The 16,966-nt window shown below is 40.3% G+C and overlaps 1 pseudogene; it reads left to right on the top strand.

Moving 5' to 3' along the window:
* Positions 1-297: 297 nt before the first annotated feature.
* Positions 298-1,438, top strand: LOC116761162 (annotated as a pseudogene).
* The last annotated feature ends 15,528 nt before the right edge of the window (positions 1,439-16,966 follow it).

Below are 16,966 nucleotides of genomic sequence, written 5' to 3'. Positions count from 1 at the left end.
ACACCTCTGGCAGAGGCGCTGGAGAGTGGAAAGTGCCGATTCTCAAATACAGCCAGAGGCGACTCAGGGAAGAGAAACCAAAAGCTTGTGCTATAGCACCACCCACTGTAAAAAAGAGAAAGTCCTCTAATTATCAACCTGGTAATTTTTCAACAAAGCTTCACCTAACAAGAAAGATGTTCACTACTTCAAATGTGTTGTCAGAGAAACAAGTTACCAGGCACCATGAAAACCCATGGTAACACAGTATGACAAAAAGAAAACGACAATTCTCCCGAAACCAAACTTAAAGTCATGATGAAGTATTGTGATCTAACTGATAGAGAATTCGAAATAGCTGTTGTGAAGAAACTCAACAACCTACAAGAAAACGCAGAGAGGCAGTTCAGTGAGTTCAGGAGTAAGATTAACGAACAGAAGGAATATGTTACCGAGGAGGTAGAAATGCTAAAAACCCCGGAAGTTCTGGAGCTAAAGAACTCAATAAACGAGATGAAGAATGCATTGGAAATAGAGCAGATGATATGGAAGAGAGAATTCACCAGCTTTAAGAAAAAATCTAGCAACAGAACCTGCCTCTGCCCCTCCCCTCTGCCCTGCGCCTTTGCCCGCAGGCTCAGCTCTGTCAGTGCTTGGTGCCCCTGCGTTCGCCCCCCAGGCCCCCGGGTGATGGCCTTGACGGTGGCCGAGTTCTTGGGCTGCGCCTTCATAGCCTTCGGTCCTGTGCTAGCCCTCTACATCTTCACCGTCACCGCTGGGCCCTTGCACATCATCTTCCTCATCATCAGAGCTTCTGGTTGGTGTCTCTGCTGCTTTCCTCCCTTGTTTGGTCCATGGCAGCAATCACTGCTGACGACAAAGATGGACCAATACAGAAATATCTGCTGATCTCTGACATGTTAGTCTCAGTCCTTATCCAAGAAGTGTTCCAGTTTGCATATTACGAACTTTAAAAAAAAGCCAGTGAAGGTTTGAAGAGTATAAACCCAGATGACATAGCACCCTCTATGCGATTGCTGGCTTATGTTTCTGGCTTGGGCTTTGGAATCACGAGGGGAGCATTTTCCTTTGTAAATACCCTGTCTGACGCCTTGGGGCCAGGCACAGTGGGCGTTCATGCACACCCTCCCCAGTTCTTCCGTAAATTCAGCTTTCACGACGTTGGTGATCATATTGCTGCATGGGTTCTGGGACATTCATGTTTTTTGATGGCTGTGAGAAGAAAAAGTGGTACGTCCTTCTGTAGTTCTTCCCACCCATCTGCTGGTGTCAGCCCTGACCTTCATACATCCTCGTTACGGATTAAATCTGGTGTCAGCGTACATGCTCAGGGGGCATCTGGGCATCCTTTGCTTTTGGAGGCAGCTGCCAAAGCCTGAAGCTCTGCCTGCTCTGCCAAGACAAGGGCTCCCTCCTCTTCAACCCACGCTCCAGGTAACCTGTGAGAACCAGCGCTTACCAGACACTAAGTTGCCTCTTGAGAGAAGCACAGCTGTGCCTTTTTCTAAAAATCCCTTTTCCTGGTGGGGGTTAGAAAAAACAAAATTATCTGGATACAATATGGCTTTCATGCAACAGCTTTCTGAAAGGGATACATCAGGGGTGTACAGACTGCATGTTAGAATCACCCGGGGAAACATAAAGAATACTGATTTCTGGGCTCCACCCTCCAGGTTTAATTGATCTGGGCATTTGGTAATTTTTAAAGCTTCCTAGATGACTTCGATGTGCAGCCAGTTTGAGAACCATCGATGTCCAAATAGGAACTTCCTGAGAACCCTGTAACTGAGTTAAGAATCAGATGTTTAGCTATCTCCTAACTCAGCTTGTGCTTAACAAGCAGGTATCTGAACGTCAAATCCTGGATAGCCTTTGTCTTTTGAAGTTCTGAAGTGACAAAAGGCTAAAGGGCTGTCATCTCTGTGAACTGTTTTCCCATGCTTCACTTGTACCCTGTTTCGTGAGAACATGGTGGGCTGTGCTTCTGACTACAGTAATAAGTTGCACTGACTTACTAATGATCATTTAGCCAGAGTAAACTATTGATTAACGAGGTATATTCTTCTGTAGTTTTTCCATTCTCGGTTTTGCTTTTCTGAGGTATTACATTGTTTTTGAGCATAGATTCTGTTTCTTTACCTAAAAACCAATTATTTTCTGACTTCCTGGGAAGATATTCTGAAACCAAGAGTTTTTGTGCAACTTCTGCAAGTCTTTCCTGGGCTTAAGGGTTTTCATAGGCTCTGCCCTAAGGCAGTGTTTACAGCTGAGCACTAGCTGCTGGACTAGCTGAGGTGAAGCCCATGATCTATTTCTGAGCAGCTCTGCAGGTTGCTGAGTGATGTACCCTGGGACAGGCTTCACTGGAGCTGGTAGAAGTTTACCAAAAGCAGGAGGAAAACAAGCCAATAGGGTGGGCTTGACACTTACAATTTGCTCCTGTAATGCTAACTAGCACTTCTCCCTAAATGGTGTAGTGGAAAATTGGAAATGTGTCTTAAACCGCCAAATCCATGCTTTTACACATTCCATATATTTAGATCTAGTAGATGTCTCTGGGTTTTGGTAGCAGATACAGCATTCCCTTTATAGGAGTATCTAAGATGTTCATTCAGCTTCCAAACAACCCTTTTGTTTCCCTTTATAAAGAGTAATTTGTGCCTTTATTAACTAGAAGTTGTTCCCAGTTGATGGTTTTTAGGGAGCTGATGGTGTGAAATGGAAATTCCCTACACATTAAAGTGAGAACCTCAGTGAATCCCCTGTGTGCAGTAGAGCCTCCAAAAGACATAGAAGCAGCAAGAGAGGGCTCACCAGTGGCATGAGAGACGGGAGACTTTGACAATACTGTGATGGACAGGTTTAAAATGGAAACATAGCCAGTGTTTTGGGCTAGTCACATATCTTACCAGGGACCAGACCCTTACGCGGGAACTAGACCTTTATCAGTGAAATCCCCTCTCATGTTTAAATTATTAGAATTTTTTCAATCTACATATGCAGGAGGAGTAGGGTTTCCAGTAAGGCTGCAAACAGTCCCATAAGCGATTATAGTTATTCTCCTAAAGTTTACTTCAGCACTAATACTAATGCCTCCACCGGGGTTTGCAATTTTCCACCATTATACAAGACTTTCCTTAGACTAGATGAGCCATAGGAAGAGTCAAGGACGTAGAGATTGAATAGTGAAATTTCCTGTGCACAGTTGAGGGGAACAAGATGCTCATTGAGCTGGGCTTCATTCCTATGGGAGTGTGGTGTTCTTTGATGAACAGGATAAGAAAAATATAGAGTTGGTTATTACTGTTGACTTACAAATCTCTTAAGTGGATAGTCTGATAACATATTTGCTGATCTGTAAAGTGTAGCAGTATCTGAGAATATTAATATTGCTCATACTTGAGCTATGAGGATTCCTCTGTGCATTAATAGTTTAATATTAAGTTAAAAATCTGGAATATTGTGAAATCTCATTTATAAAAACATCTCAGGCAAGAAGAAAATTTTCCTTGATAGTGACACTGTTATCTTAGTTCAGGAAATCATTTAATCCTCCCTGATTACCTATGAATAAAGGAACTTCGTAATCCTTATTTCTCTTGTGAGCATTGCTGTAGTCAGCTTAGGCACTACTGTGGCAAATAGCCTTGCTTCGCCTGATGCCAAAGAAGCCCAGAGGGAGAGTAGTCTTCCTCTGTTGCTGTGTGTAGATTGAGATGCATTTTTTTTCTTCTTTTGCATTTGTTATCTATAATGAGCTTTCTGAGCCCTGATAGTATTTGGAGAGGAGGTAGTGGTGTTAATCTTCTATGTTCTCCTCCACACAGGGCTTTCTGTGTTTTGGAGGGAAGTGTGGCTATAGTTAAAGTTGACCTTGGAATGTGAATATTGTTGCAGCACTTCACTATGTTGCCATGTGAATAATAGAGATTGACTTTCGCTTTCTAATAAATTTGTATTCATTTTTAACTGATATGAATTAGTAGTTGTAACTGGAGAAGTTTTGTTACCCTCAATCCCGGCCTGCCTGACTGGCAATATATTATAGTAGTAGCAGCCTCTTTTAGAGCATCTTAGTGAAAACATGGCTGAAAGGAATAAGTGGTATCTGCAGACTGTGTAGAAAATGGCTTTTGTTCCCAATGTTAATATCTTTTCAAGCACATTTCAGTGTTTGCTGAGAGTGGCAGATACACATCAAAGATGCTAGGTGTTCTTATCCATAGAGTTGGTGCAAGATAAGCAGTCCAGACAGAGGCTTCCTCCTACCCAGTACTCTTCCCACTAGCCCTCCCACTAGTTCATCAAACTAGCCTCAAGACAGGGATTAGCAGTTAGAGTGGGCCTGAGGGCTCCAGGGAAGCCAAGGTGGCAGCCCATCTCCGGCATCTGCAACCTGCTTCCTGGGAAGAGCTCCTTGAGAGTGCTAGCTTTTTGTTAGTTAAGTTTTTCCTGGACCCCACCATCCCTAACTGCAGGTAAGCAAAGTAGATGTCATAACAAAACAGTTTTAAAGTTCTTTGCTTAGAGCACTTTGTTTATGATTGCAATGTTTATATTTCTCATTTAATAAAAAGCTTTACTTCATTCCATTAAATTTTAGTGTTTAGAGGAGTGGGCACTGTCTCTATGTACAATATGTATCATTTTATGTAAGTTATACTGTTATGTCATATATACTTGCAATATCAGACCTTGCATTTAATACAGAAGGCAATAGACTCTTTCCAGACCTGTATTTTTCAATGAACAATAAAAAGATGGTTTGTCACTTAAAAAAATCTAGAAAAGAATTCAGGTAGAAGATAAGAAAGAACTAAGATTTTTTTTTTTTCGGTACGTGGGCTTCTCACTGTTGCGGCCTCTCCTGTTGTGGAGCACAGGCTCTGGACGTGCAGGCCCAGTGGCCATGGCTCACGAGCCCAGCCACTCCGCGGCATGTGGGATCTTCCCGGACCGGGGCACGAACCCATGTCCGCTGCATTGGCAGGCGGACTCTCAACCACTGTGCCACCAGGGAAGCCCTAAGATTTTTTTTTTTTAATTAAGAAATTCTAAGAGAACTATCTGACTCCCATTAGGAAGGGCAACATAAGGATAATGAGTATCCCAGAGAGGGAAGAGAGCAGAGAGTTTATTTAAAGGAATAATAGCTGAGAAGTTCCCAAACCTGAGGAAGGAACTGGATATACAAGTGCATGAAGCTAAGAGAATATCTAATTACCTCAGCACAAAAAGACCTTTTCCAAGACCTATTATATTAAAAGTGTCAAAAATTAATGACAAAGAAAGAATTTTAAAAGGAGCCAGAGAAGAATGAATGTTATCCCTACCAAGGAACCTCCATGAGACTATCAGCAGATTTCTCAGTAGAAACTTTACAGGCCAGGAGAGAGTGAAGTGATATACTGAAAATACTGAAAGATAAAAACTGTCAGCCAAGAGTACTCTACCCAGAAAAGTTATCCTTCAGATACAAAGGAGGAATAAAGGCTTTCCAAGACAAACACAACAGCACTTCTTGCTTTATAAGAGGTGTTTAAAGGAGCTCTTTTACCTGAAATGAAAAGGCAAAAGTACACAAAATTTTAAGTAAGGTGATAAATAGAAGCAAAAAATTGCAATTTTATATCAGAATAGGTTGTTAAATACTTAATTGTAGCTTTAAAGGCTAAAGGGAGAAAAGCAGTGAAAATAACTATAGGTGCTTCAATTTGGTAATAAATTTACACATAAAAAGATATAATTTGAGACAACAAAAACATAAAAGAGTAAGAAGAAAAGGACAGAAGCCATATTGTCAAATGAAGATTAGATGCTATCAGCAGAAAATGGACTATTTTGTCTATGAGATGTTTTATATAAACCTCATGTAACCACAAAACGTAAGTCTAGAGCAGAGACACAAAACATCAAAAAAGAGGAAACTGAGAAAAACATCATAGAAAACAACCACACTAAAATGGCAGACAGAAACACAAGGAAAAAGAGACAATGGACATATAGAGCAAGCAGTAAACAAAAGGTAAAAGGGAAGTATTAAGTCCTCGTTTATTAATAATCATCCTAAATGTAAATAGATTGAATCCACTGATCAAAAGACACAGAGTGGCTGTGGGTGGAGTAATAAGCAAGACCTAACTATATAATGCCTCCAGGAGACTCATCTCAGCTCTAAAGACAAATATAGGCTCAAAGTGATGGGATGGAAGATGATACTTTGAGCAAATCGTAAGCCAAAAGAAAGTGGGTGTAGCTATACTCATATAAAATAGACTTCAAACCAAAGAAACCAAACCAAAGCAAACAAACCAAGAGACAAAGAATGACATTTTGTAATGATAAAGGGAACAACCATCAATAAGGTGTAATATTTATTAATATATATGCATTTAACATAGGGGCACCAAAATATGTAAAACAATTATTAACAGACCTAAAGGAAGAAGTTGACAGCAACACAATAATAATAGGAGATTTTAACAGCACGCTTACATTAATGGATATGTCATGCAGACAGAAAGTCAACCAGGAAACACCTTAAATGAAACATTAAACCTGATAGACTTGATAGATATATATAAAACATTCCATCCAAATGCAGCAGAATACATTCTTCTCAAGTGCATATGGAATATTCTCAAGGATAGACCATATGTTGGGACACAGAAGAGTCTCAAATTTAAGAAGACTGAAATTATATCAAGCACTTTTTTTCTGACAAAAACAGTATAAAACTAGACGTCAACTACAAGAAGAAAGCTAGAAAAATCACAAATAGATGGAGGCTAAACAACATGCTACTGAACAACTACTGAGTCAATGAAGAAATCAAGGAGAAAAAAAACAAACCTGAAGACAAGTGCAAATGAAAAAAATGACATAGCAAAATCTATGGGATGCAGCAAAAGTGGTACTAAGAGGGAAGTTTATAGCAATACAGGCTTACCTAAAGAAATAAGAAAATTTTCAAATAAACAATCTGACCCTACACCTAAAGGAACTAGAAAAAGAAGAACAAACTAAGCACAAAGTCAGTAGAAGGAAAGAAATAATAAAGGTCAGAATGGAAATAAATGAAATGGAGACTAAAATGACAATAGAAAAGATCAATGAAACTAAGAGCTGGTTCTTTGAAAAAATAAAGTTGACAAAACTTTAGCTAGACTCACTGAGAAAAAAAGAGAAGACTAAAATAAAATCAGAAACAAAAGAGAAGTTACAATGAATAGCACAGAGATACAAAGGACTGTGGGACTCCTGTGAACAGCTATGCACCAACAAATTGGAAAACCTAGGGAAAAAATGGATAAATTCTTAGACTCATACGACCTTCTGAGACTGAATGAAGCAATAGAAAATCTGAATTGACAGATCACTATTAAGGAGATTGAAGCAATAATTTAAAACTTCCCAAAAAACTAAAGTCCTGACTATATGGCTTCATTGGTGAATTCTACTAAACATTTAAAGAAGATTTAATACCTGTTCTTCTCAAACACTTCCAAAAAGTTGAAGAGGAGGGAATGCTGCCTACCTCATTTTATGAAGCTACTATTACCCTGAGACCAAAACCAGACAAGGACAACACAAGAAATTTACAGGCAATATCTCTGAGGAACACAGATACAAAAATCCTCAACAAAATATTTGCAAACCAAATACAGCTATACATTAAAAGGATGATACATCAGGATCAAGTGGGATTTATTCCAGAAATGTAAGGATGGTTCAACATCTGCAAATCAATCAAGATGATACACCATTTTAACAAAATGAAGGATAAAAATCATATGATCATCTTAATAGATGCATAAAAAACATTTGACAAGGTTCAACCTCCATTTATAATAAAACCTCTCATTAAATTGGGTATAGAAAGGTTGTACCTCAACATAATGAAGACCATGTATGACAAATCCACAGTTAACATCATACTCAATCGTGAAAAACTGAAAGCTATCACTCAAAGGTCAGGAACAAGACAAAATTGTCCACTCTCGCCACTCTTACTCAGCATAGTACTGCAAGTCCTAGCCAGAACAATTAGGCAAGAAAAAGAAATAAAATGCATCCATATTTGAAAGGAAGAATTAGAACCAGCACTCTTTGTGGATGACATGATTTTATATATAGAAAATCCTAAAGACTCCACCAAAAAAACTGTTGAAATGATAAAAGAATACAGTAAAGTTGAGAGAAAATCAATATATAAAAATCTGTTGTGTTTCTATACATTAACAACCAACTAGCAGAAAGAGAAACTAAGAGAACAATTCATTTGCTTTTGCAACAAAGAAAATAAAATACCTAGGAATAAATTTAACCAAGGAGCTGAAAGACCTGTACACTGAAAACTGTAAGACATTGATGAAAGAAACTGAAGAAGACACACAAAAAAATGGAAAGATATTTCATGCTCATGGATTGCAAGAATGAACATTGTTAAAATGTCCATATAACATAAAGCAGTCCATAAATTCAACACCATTCTTATCAAAATCTCAGAGACATTTTTTCACAGAAATAGAACAAAAGTCTTAAAGTTTATATAGAACCACAGAAGACTCTGAATAGCCAAAGCAATCTTGAGAAGAAAGAACAAAGCTGGAGGTATCACACTCCCCGATTTCAAATTATTCTACAAAGCTATAGTAATCAAAACAGCATTGTATTGGCAGAAGTGGACACACATATCCAGTGGAACAGAATTGAAAGCCCAGAAATTAATCCACACATATATGGACAATTAAGTTATGAGAAAGGAGTAAAAAATATACAACGGAGAAAGGACAGTCTCTTCTCTAAATGGTGCTGGGAAAACTGGACTGTCACAAACAAAAGAATGAAATTAGACCACTATCTTATGTCATACACAAAAATTAACTCAAAATGAATTAAAAACTTAAATATAAGGCCTAAAACCATAAAACTTCTAGAGGAAAACATAGGCAGTATGCTCTTTGACATCGGTTTTAGCAACTTCTTTCTGGATCTATCACCTCAGGCAAGGCAAACAAAAGCAAAAATAAACAAATGGGACTACATCAAAATAAAGTTTCTGCACACCAAAGGGAACCATAAACAAAATGAAGGACAACCTATCTTTTTTTTTTTTTTTTTTGCGGTATGCGGGCCTTTCACTGCTGTGGCCTCTCCCATTGCGGAGCACAGGCTCCAGACACGCAGGCTCAGCGGCCATGGCTCATGGGCCCAGCCGCTCCGCGGCATGTGGGATCTTTCCGGACTGGGGCACGAACCTGCGTCCCCTGCATCAGCAGGCGGACTCTCAACCACTGCGCCACCATGGAAGCCCGACAACCTATCTTATATCCAATAAGGGGTGAATATCTGAAATAAAGAACTCATACAACTCAACAACATAATAAACAGCTGATTAAAAATTGGGCAGAGGATCTGTATAGACATTTTTCCAAGGAAGGCATACAAGCGGCTAACAGGCATGTGAAAATATGCTCAACATCACGAATTATTAGGGAAATGCAAATCAAAACCACAATGAGATATCATGTCAGGCCTGTTAGAATGACTGTTATCAAAAAGACAAGAAATAGCAAGTGTTGGAACGGATGTAGAGAAAAGGGAGCCCTTGTGCACTGGTGGTGGGAATGTAAATTGGTGCAGCTACTATGGAAAGCGGTATGGAGGTTCCTCAAAAAATTAAAAATAGAATTGCCATTTCACTTCTGGGTATTTATCTGAAGAATATGAAAACACTAATTAAAAAAGTTACGTGCACCCTATGTTCATTGTGGCATTTTTATAAAAGCCAAGATGTGGAAGGAACCTAGCTGTTCATCAACAAGTGAATAGATAAAGAAGATGTAATATACATACATATACACCTGTATACGATGGAATACTACTTGGCCATATAAAAGAAGGAAATCCTGCCCTTTGCAACAACAGGGATAGCTCTTGTTGAAGGGTATTATACTAAGTGAAATAAGTCAGACAGGGAAAGACAAATAACTATATAATTTCACTCAGATGTGGAATATTTAAAAAACCCAAAATAAACAAAAGAAGCAAAACAAAAACAAGTACATAGATACAGAGGACATATTGATGGTTACTAGAAGGGAAGGGAGAGGGAGAGGGCAAAATGGGTAAAGGGGTCAATTGTATGGTGATGGAATGGTAACTAAACTTTTGGTGGTGTGCACACTGTAGTATATACAAAAGTTGAATTATAATGTACACATGAAATTTACATAATTTTATAAACCAGTGTTACCTCAATTAAAAAACATGGTAGGTATAAAAACAATAATTTTCATTTATTCAGTAAGCTCATTGAAAGCCTGTTATTGTACCAATGTAAACGGAAGAAAAAGTTGCTACTGTATTAAAAATAAGGACTTTGATATACTAACACTATGGGTAAAATTTATATCAGGAGAGAAGTCACTTTGTTTTGGAAAATGTCCTGATGGCCTCTTTGAGAGTGGAGAGGAAGGCTCTTAGTCTGCAAAGAAATGGATGAATTAATTGCTTTGCAAAATAAGGGAGTGAAAAGGCAGTGTGACGGGAGAGAGGAAGGGAAGAGGGCTGGAAATAGGGTAAAAATGAGAAGTTGAAAATATTCATTGGGAAGCTGGTTGGTGCCAAATTGTTAAAAGTCTTCAGTTCTCCATAAATGAAACCCAGGGTTGCAAAGCTAGTTAATGGTAGAGTTGGAACCAAAGATCTTTCTAGAAAACCACACTGCCTCTCAAAGAACCAAAGTTTTCTTTCCAGCCACTTTCAATATGAAATAGTGCTTCATGCTTGGCTGCTTTTGGTGTTTTGTTATAAGAAACTGAAATTTCTTGAGCTTACCACTTATTCCTTTGAATTCATAAATGTACATGGTCTCATCCAGCTGACATTTTTATATAGTCACAAGGAAATGTAAAACTTTTTTAGGGGCTTCCCTGGTGGCACAGTGGTTGAGAGTCCGCCTGCCGATGCAGGGAACACGGGTTCGTGCCCCGGTCTGGGAGGATCCCACATGCCACAGAGTGGCTGCGCCCATGAGCCATGGCCACTGAGGCTGCGTGTCCAGAGCCTGTTGCTCCGCAACGGGAGAGGCCACAACAGTGAGAGGCCCACGTACCGCAAAAAAAAAAAAAAAAAAAAAAGTAAAAAACTTTTTTAGTTTTTGGAAACCAGGAAAGCCTGCATTTTGCAAGTGTTGATATCTAACATGTTACAGTTCAGTTGAACTTCACTTTAGTTGCATATCTAGAAAGATAATCCAAGACAAAAAACACATGCAATAAAGAAATGGAGAAGTTTAGAAAGCATTTTCTTTTTGTCATTGTTGGTTTGTGACAGTGAGCAGTTCTGGCTCCTGCTGGATGTGTCTGGAGTTTCTGATGGGGCCAGGCTTTCAAGGCTTATGTACTAGAAGTAAATCCTTATGTCGGTCCCCAAAGTAACCTGCAGAGCAAGCCTAGCGATAACAGTTATTTCCCTTATTTCTAACTTTGAGGGAGTTTGGCTTGGGATGACCAAGAAAGAGCTGCAGGCTGTCCTTATATCAAGGAGAAGCACCCTTTTTGAATGATGCTGTGCTCATCAGCAGTTGGGTTCAGACTTGTTAGGTATGGCCAGAAAATTAGCTGGCTCCATTTTTTTGTTTTGAGAGACCAAGGAATCTCCTGGGGGCGAGTTCCCCTCTTGGTACCTCCAGCTTGACCTAGAAAGACAGAAGTGAGGGTAATTCCGAGAACTTTGTGTTGTTTCCTTGGCTCCGTCCTGAGCCCAATCCTTATGGACTAAGGGGGGAATGCAATGGGGGCGGAGTGGTAAGGATGGTGTGTCATCAGTGCAATCTGAAAGAACCTTAGACCTTAGGGTGCCAGGACCATTGCCTTCGGCACCTAAGGGGCTCCACTGTGACACTGCTGGGAAGCTTCGGCAGTGGTATCTGGTGGGATACTACAGTACTTGGAGGACATTATGAGGTGAGGGTGGTAAGTTATCAGAGAGCTGGAGCAGAGTGAAGAAACAGGGCAATTTCAGAACAGCTAAATGGACAGTGTACTTCATTTGTTTGCAGTAGGTAGAATTCAGCGGGTTGGAGTCCCACATGGGGAGGCAGGAAAGAGAGCAAGTAAGAAAGAAATTATTTGAGAGCCAAGCGCTTTAGGTAAATTGTATCATTTAATCCTCACAGCAACCTTATGAACTGCATACTAATTTGTCCCCATTTTCTGGATAAGCCTTTCAAGGAAGATACAATTTAAGTAAATTGTCTGAGGTCAGTTGGCCAGCAAGTGAAGGATACAGGTTTAAAACTCAAGTAATCTGATTCCAGAGCCCTCATTTTCGGTCATTTTCTCATGTGTGCCCTCATATTAGTGAGCACTGGAAAAACTAAGGTTAAATACTCATTAGGTGCAGTTGGCTTTTGCTCTGACACCATTTATAGGGGTGGAAATCCCCGGTTTCACATGGGTGCTCTAAGCCAGGATCAGGATTATTCCCAGCAACGTTTTAACAGAAACTACCATCAAGGGTGTTACAATTATCCTGTGGCCGGTTTTTAAAGACACTTTCTTCAGGGAATAAGCATTACACTGAGGCATGCATTATCACAGCAACAAAAAAACATGTTTAGCATCTTTTTTTTTTTTTTGACTGTGAAAGTTTTAGAACACTAAGCAAAACTTTCCTCAAATTTTTCTAGGTGATAAGGTATCTGTGGATTAGGGAATAGGCAGAGAATCGACTGCCCTCTTGAATTAATAAAATGAGATGGAGCGGAGAGTGAAGTGCTTGTCTTATTTTGTAAGGTGATGCCACCTACCTAAAGAAGGCTGAAGTAAAAGTATACTCAATAGTATCCTGGGATAAACCATAATGGAAAAGAATATGAAAAAGAAGGTATATATATGTATAACTGAGTCATTTTGCTGTACAGCAGTAATTAACACAACATTGTAATTCAAGTATCCTTCAATAAAAAATAAATTTAAAAAAGTATACCCAATAAAAATTAATTTATACATTATTTTTTTCTGAAGAATTTAAAATGGTTTCATAATAAGATTTCTTATCTCACATAATCTTTTGAAATATAGCTATCTATTCATTTCCTATTTTAGTCAACATTTTTGAATGCCCATGTTATGTCAAGAGTCACCATGCTAGATGCTGTTGACGTAAAAATGAAAATACGCCATGCCTGATTACTTGTCTGTAGAACTGCCATCTAGCGGAAGAAAGAGGTGAAAAAGTAGATACTTATGCAAGGCACGATGTAGATAAATATGTTAAGAATAAGGGAACTGATTTGCACAAGGCATTGTTGAATTATTTAAACTCATCTCTAGGGATGGGGACATGAGCGTGTAAGGAGTGAGAGGGTGGTTCTTGAGAATGGAACTCCTTTTCTGGGTGCTGCATGGTAAACAAAGTTAGCCACGCAGAGGAGTGGCACGGCCGTGGGAGGGGCAGCCCATCCATGCATGACCCACAGAGGCAGCTTGAGCAAGGGGAAGGTGGGAAGCGTTTCAGTGGTGCTCGGTGTGGGTGAGCAGTGACAAGCTGCTGGATCTTAGGCTGGGAGGGATAAGCCAAGAATGGCAGCCAGGGGCCAGCTCACCAATTCAAAGGCTTTATCACCAACCACCTCCTTTATCTGACTCCCACACACTGAGCCAATATTTCCCCTGCCCTAACCACCACTAGAGACCACCCCATAGCCCCGAGCCCACTGAAATTATTAAACCATCCAAACCTGAACTTGCTCACCTTGCCTACCCTGCCTTGCCCTTCCTTCCTTCCTGTAGAAATGACGGTAGCGGGCCATGCTTTCCCTTCACTCCTTCTGCCTCCTGACTGACCCTGGCATTAATTAACCCATGTGCCCTGTGTAGCAGGGCGCATCCCCTCCTCTTGGGTAGTGTAAGTAACTTACACTTGCCTCCTCTCTAAAGGCAAATGTCTTTGTGTCTGTTACCTTACATTCTGTGATTGAAACAGATCCTGGGTACATTTCAACACACTCACATCTTCTTCTACACCCTCCACCCCAGCTCCTACAAGAAACTGAAATCTTCAGTCAGCTCTAGTCGGGAGTCAGAGCTCAGGCAGGTCTTGGTTGCAAGGGCAACCATAAACCTTTGGTTTCCTTAGAGAAAGCTGGGTCTAACCAAGTATCTGATCGGAACAACTTGTAAAATCACACTGCTTTTACTACCGAAGCACAAACCATACCCTAAAGGTTAGCCGAGTGCCCTCTGGAAACAGAAGTTTTCCTCTGTGTAAACATGGTGAGTTAGTCTGGGAGCTAGAATTCAAGTTGCAGATCTTTTGACCCAACCATGCTTTATGCTCAGCAGAAAGTAATATTGCAAGCTAAAATATGGAGACCCTCTGATTGGGAACTGGCGAAAGAGACAGAAGAACCCCTGGAGAATTGCTGTGAAAAGATTCATTGAATGGTAATAAGACAATACAAGGTCATGTCCCCTGAGCTTTGATTCTTCTTGACCCTGACAGAAAAGTATGCGTAAAATGTGGAAAACAGTCTGAAATGGACTTGAATTTTGGAAGGCTGCATCACATTGTATTACAGCAAGAAATTAACTTTGATAGGAACGCAGCATGGAAATAAGCAAGAAAGGTATTGAAGACACCTGGTTCTTAAGTGAATGGCATGTCTGAATTCAACAGCCAGTAGTTAAATTGAAACTTAAGTAATCGTTCTTAACAGTTGGCATTTAAGAAGCGAGGCAGAATTGTATTCGTTTTTCTGAAATGACTCAATCCTGTCATCTCAAAATGCTTAATGCAGCTGTGAGGAACTGGAGATAAGTGACTTTCAGTTACATTAACTTTCAGTAAGCAAATAGTGGATTTAGAGGAAATTAGTTGATAAAATCTCATAAAATAATACATTCATCAGGGATGTATGGAGCACCCATACTCTGGAGGATTCCATGTTCTGGGTGTCGTGCACATGGCTTGTTGCCCGTGCATCATCAATTCCCTTTCTTCCATCCTTCTAATAGTACCCAATTTTGCTCTGGGAAACCACTGTTCTCTCTACTGTGGAGCAGCCCTGCAGCTTTGGTGCCACTGACCCCACCTTCAGTTGCCTACTTCTAGCAGCTTGTGAGACCATCTTCCATGTCCCAGGGATTGGTTGAAGGGCCCCAGGTGCAAGCCAATCAATGCATGATTTTATCCTGGCCAGAGGGTGATCCAATCTGTGTGACCATGGAGGACACAGAGGGAAAATGACCCAAACTTCCCCTAATCCCTTCCCCAAACAGACTAACCCTGTTATAAGCCTCCCCCTGGGTGTTAAGACATCATTTTATGTACATGTAGCAAGAGGCTGGTGCTTGAGTTAAGATTAGTATAAACATGCCTGACTAATTAGTGTGGTGGGTCTTCCAGGGGTTTATTTGCACAAAGGACTGAGAAATCTCCCAGGTGAGATCTCATTTTCTGAGAAGTCCAGGAGGCAAGCTTGATACAGTGAACAAAACCTTAATTTTTAGAGCAGAGAAATGATTCTGAGTGGAGCCCCAAGTGGATTCATGTGTGGTTCCTGAGATGGGAAAAAAGAGGGCTGTGGGTAAAAAACAAAAGAAGATGAAAAAAGAAGAGAGAATGAGAGAGAGGGGGGGAAGAGAGGAAGAAAAGGAGAGAGGAAGGGGTAGAGAAAGGAAGGGAGGGAGGGAAGAAGGGAGGAAGGAAAGAAAAGAAAGACAAAAGCATGCAGCCGGGTAGGAGTGATTTCAGGTGGGCTGCGGCCACTGTCCCATGAGCTTGGGTTTCTACTGCTTTTCCCGGCACGGCTGTGTCTCTAGCCTAGTCAGGGTAACAGCGACACCTGGAGTGCTGACCATCAGTTTAAAGAAAGCAAATAATCTGAAACTCCATGATGATAAAATAAAAGGAGGTCAGATAACAGCAGGCAATGTATCTAGAAACAATTGCCTGGAAGGAAAGGCTGCGATTTCAGACGAAATTACTAGTTCTTCAAACATTAACAAGGTATCAAAATTGATTTCACCTGAAAAATGTGGGGAAAAGCTTTATTGCTCTTTGGTGCAAAAGAACACCAATTTGATGGATTTGTAGAAGAATATCAACGGGTTCTTCTCTCAAACGAAATTCCGATGCCAAGAAAAATATGTCATACGAGAAATTACCTTGACGCGATGGTAGCCTCTCAGTACACTCGGGGCAAGCCATCCCAGAGGTGATAGAACAGAAAGTCTCACAGGCTAAGTTAAGATGCTCCAATCACATCGTTTATTGATTGACAGAAAGTGCATCGAATAGCTAGAGAAAAGAGGAGTGGGGTAAGTTGACACAATGAGGATTGAGTAGAAGGACCACATTACTGAATCCTGTGTTACTCAACCCTTCCTATGTCCTTTCTCTTTCCTTCTCTCCCCCCTTTCTCCCTCTTCCTTCTTTCCACTGCCTCTCCCCAACTCTCTCTTTGTTGCATGGTGTGGTTGCAAAGACCAGAGATGAGTTTGAACAAGGGGGCTTAGCAAGCTCAGAGTGTGTGGAGTCAACACATGTCTGTTGATATGGAGGCAAGGATGCCTGGCCACAGCTGGAGCCAACTAATTAGTTTGCTGGGCAGCCATGAGCTTTCTTTCTTTGGCAGAGTGCATGCAAAGCCAAAATGTGGCCCCCATGGCTGGCCAACTGAGAGGTGAAGTGTGTCATTCTGAAGGAGGCTTGATTTGTACCTTATGAGTTGGTCCTTCCATCATTTTTCCTATATAAGTAAGCACTTTGAATATTCTACCTCTTAAAAAACCATATATTTTATTCCTTCTTTCTTGAACATGTCTTACTGATTGCCAACCGTTTGTACTTAACTGCACACCTTGTGAATTCCGCTCACGTCTCAGAAGAGCCTCTTGCTTACTCACATCTTTTAAAAATTTTTTATACTGCAGGTTCTTATTAGTTACACATT

This window comes from Phocoena sinus, chromosome 10, assembly GCF_008692025.1.
Source record: "Phocoena sinus isolate mPhoSin1 chromosome 10, mPhoSin1.pri, whole genome shotgun sequence".
NCBI lineage: Eukaryota > Metazoa > Chordata > Mammalia > Artiodactyla > Phocoenidae > Phocoena > Phocoena sinus.
Note: the sequence above shows the minus strand (reverse complement) of the source record. Positions and strands in the feature narration are given on the sequence as shown.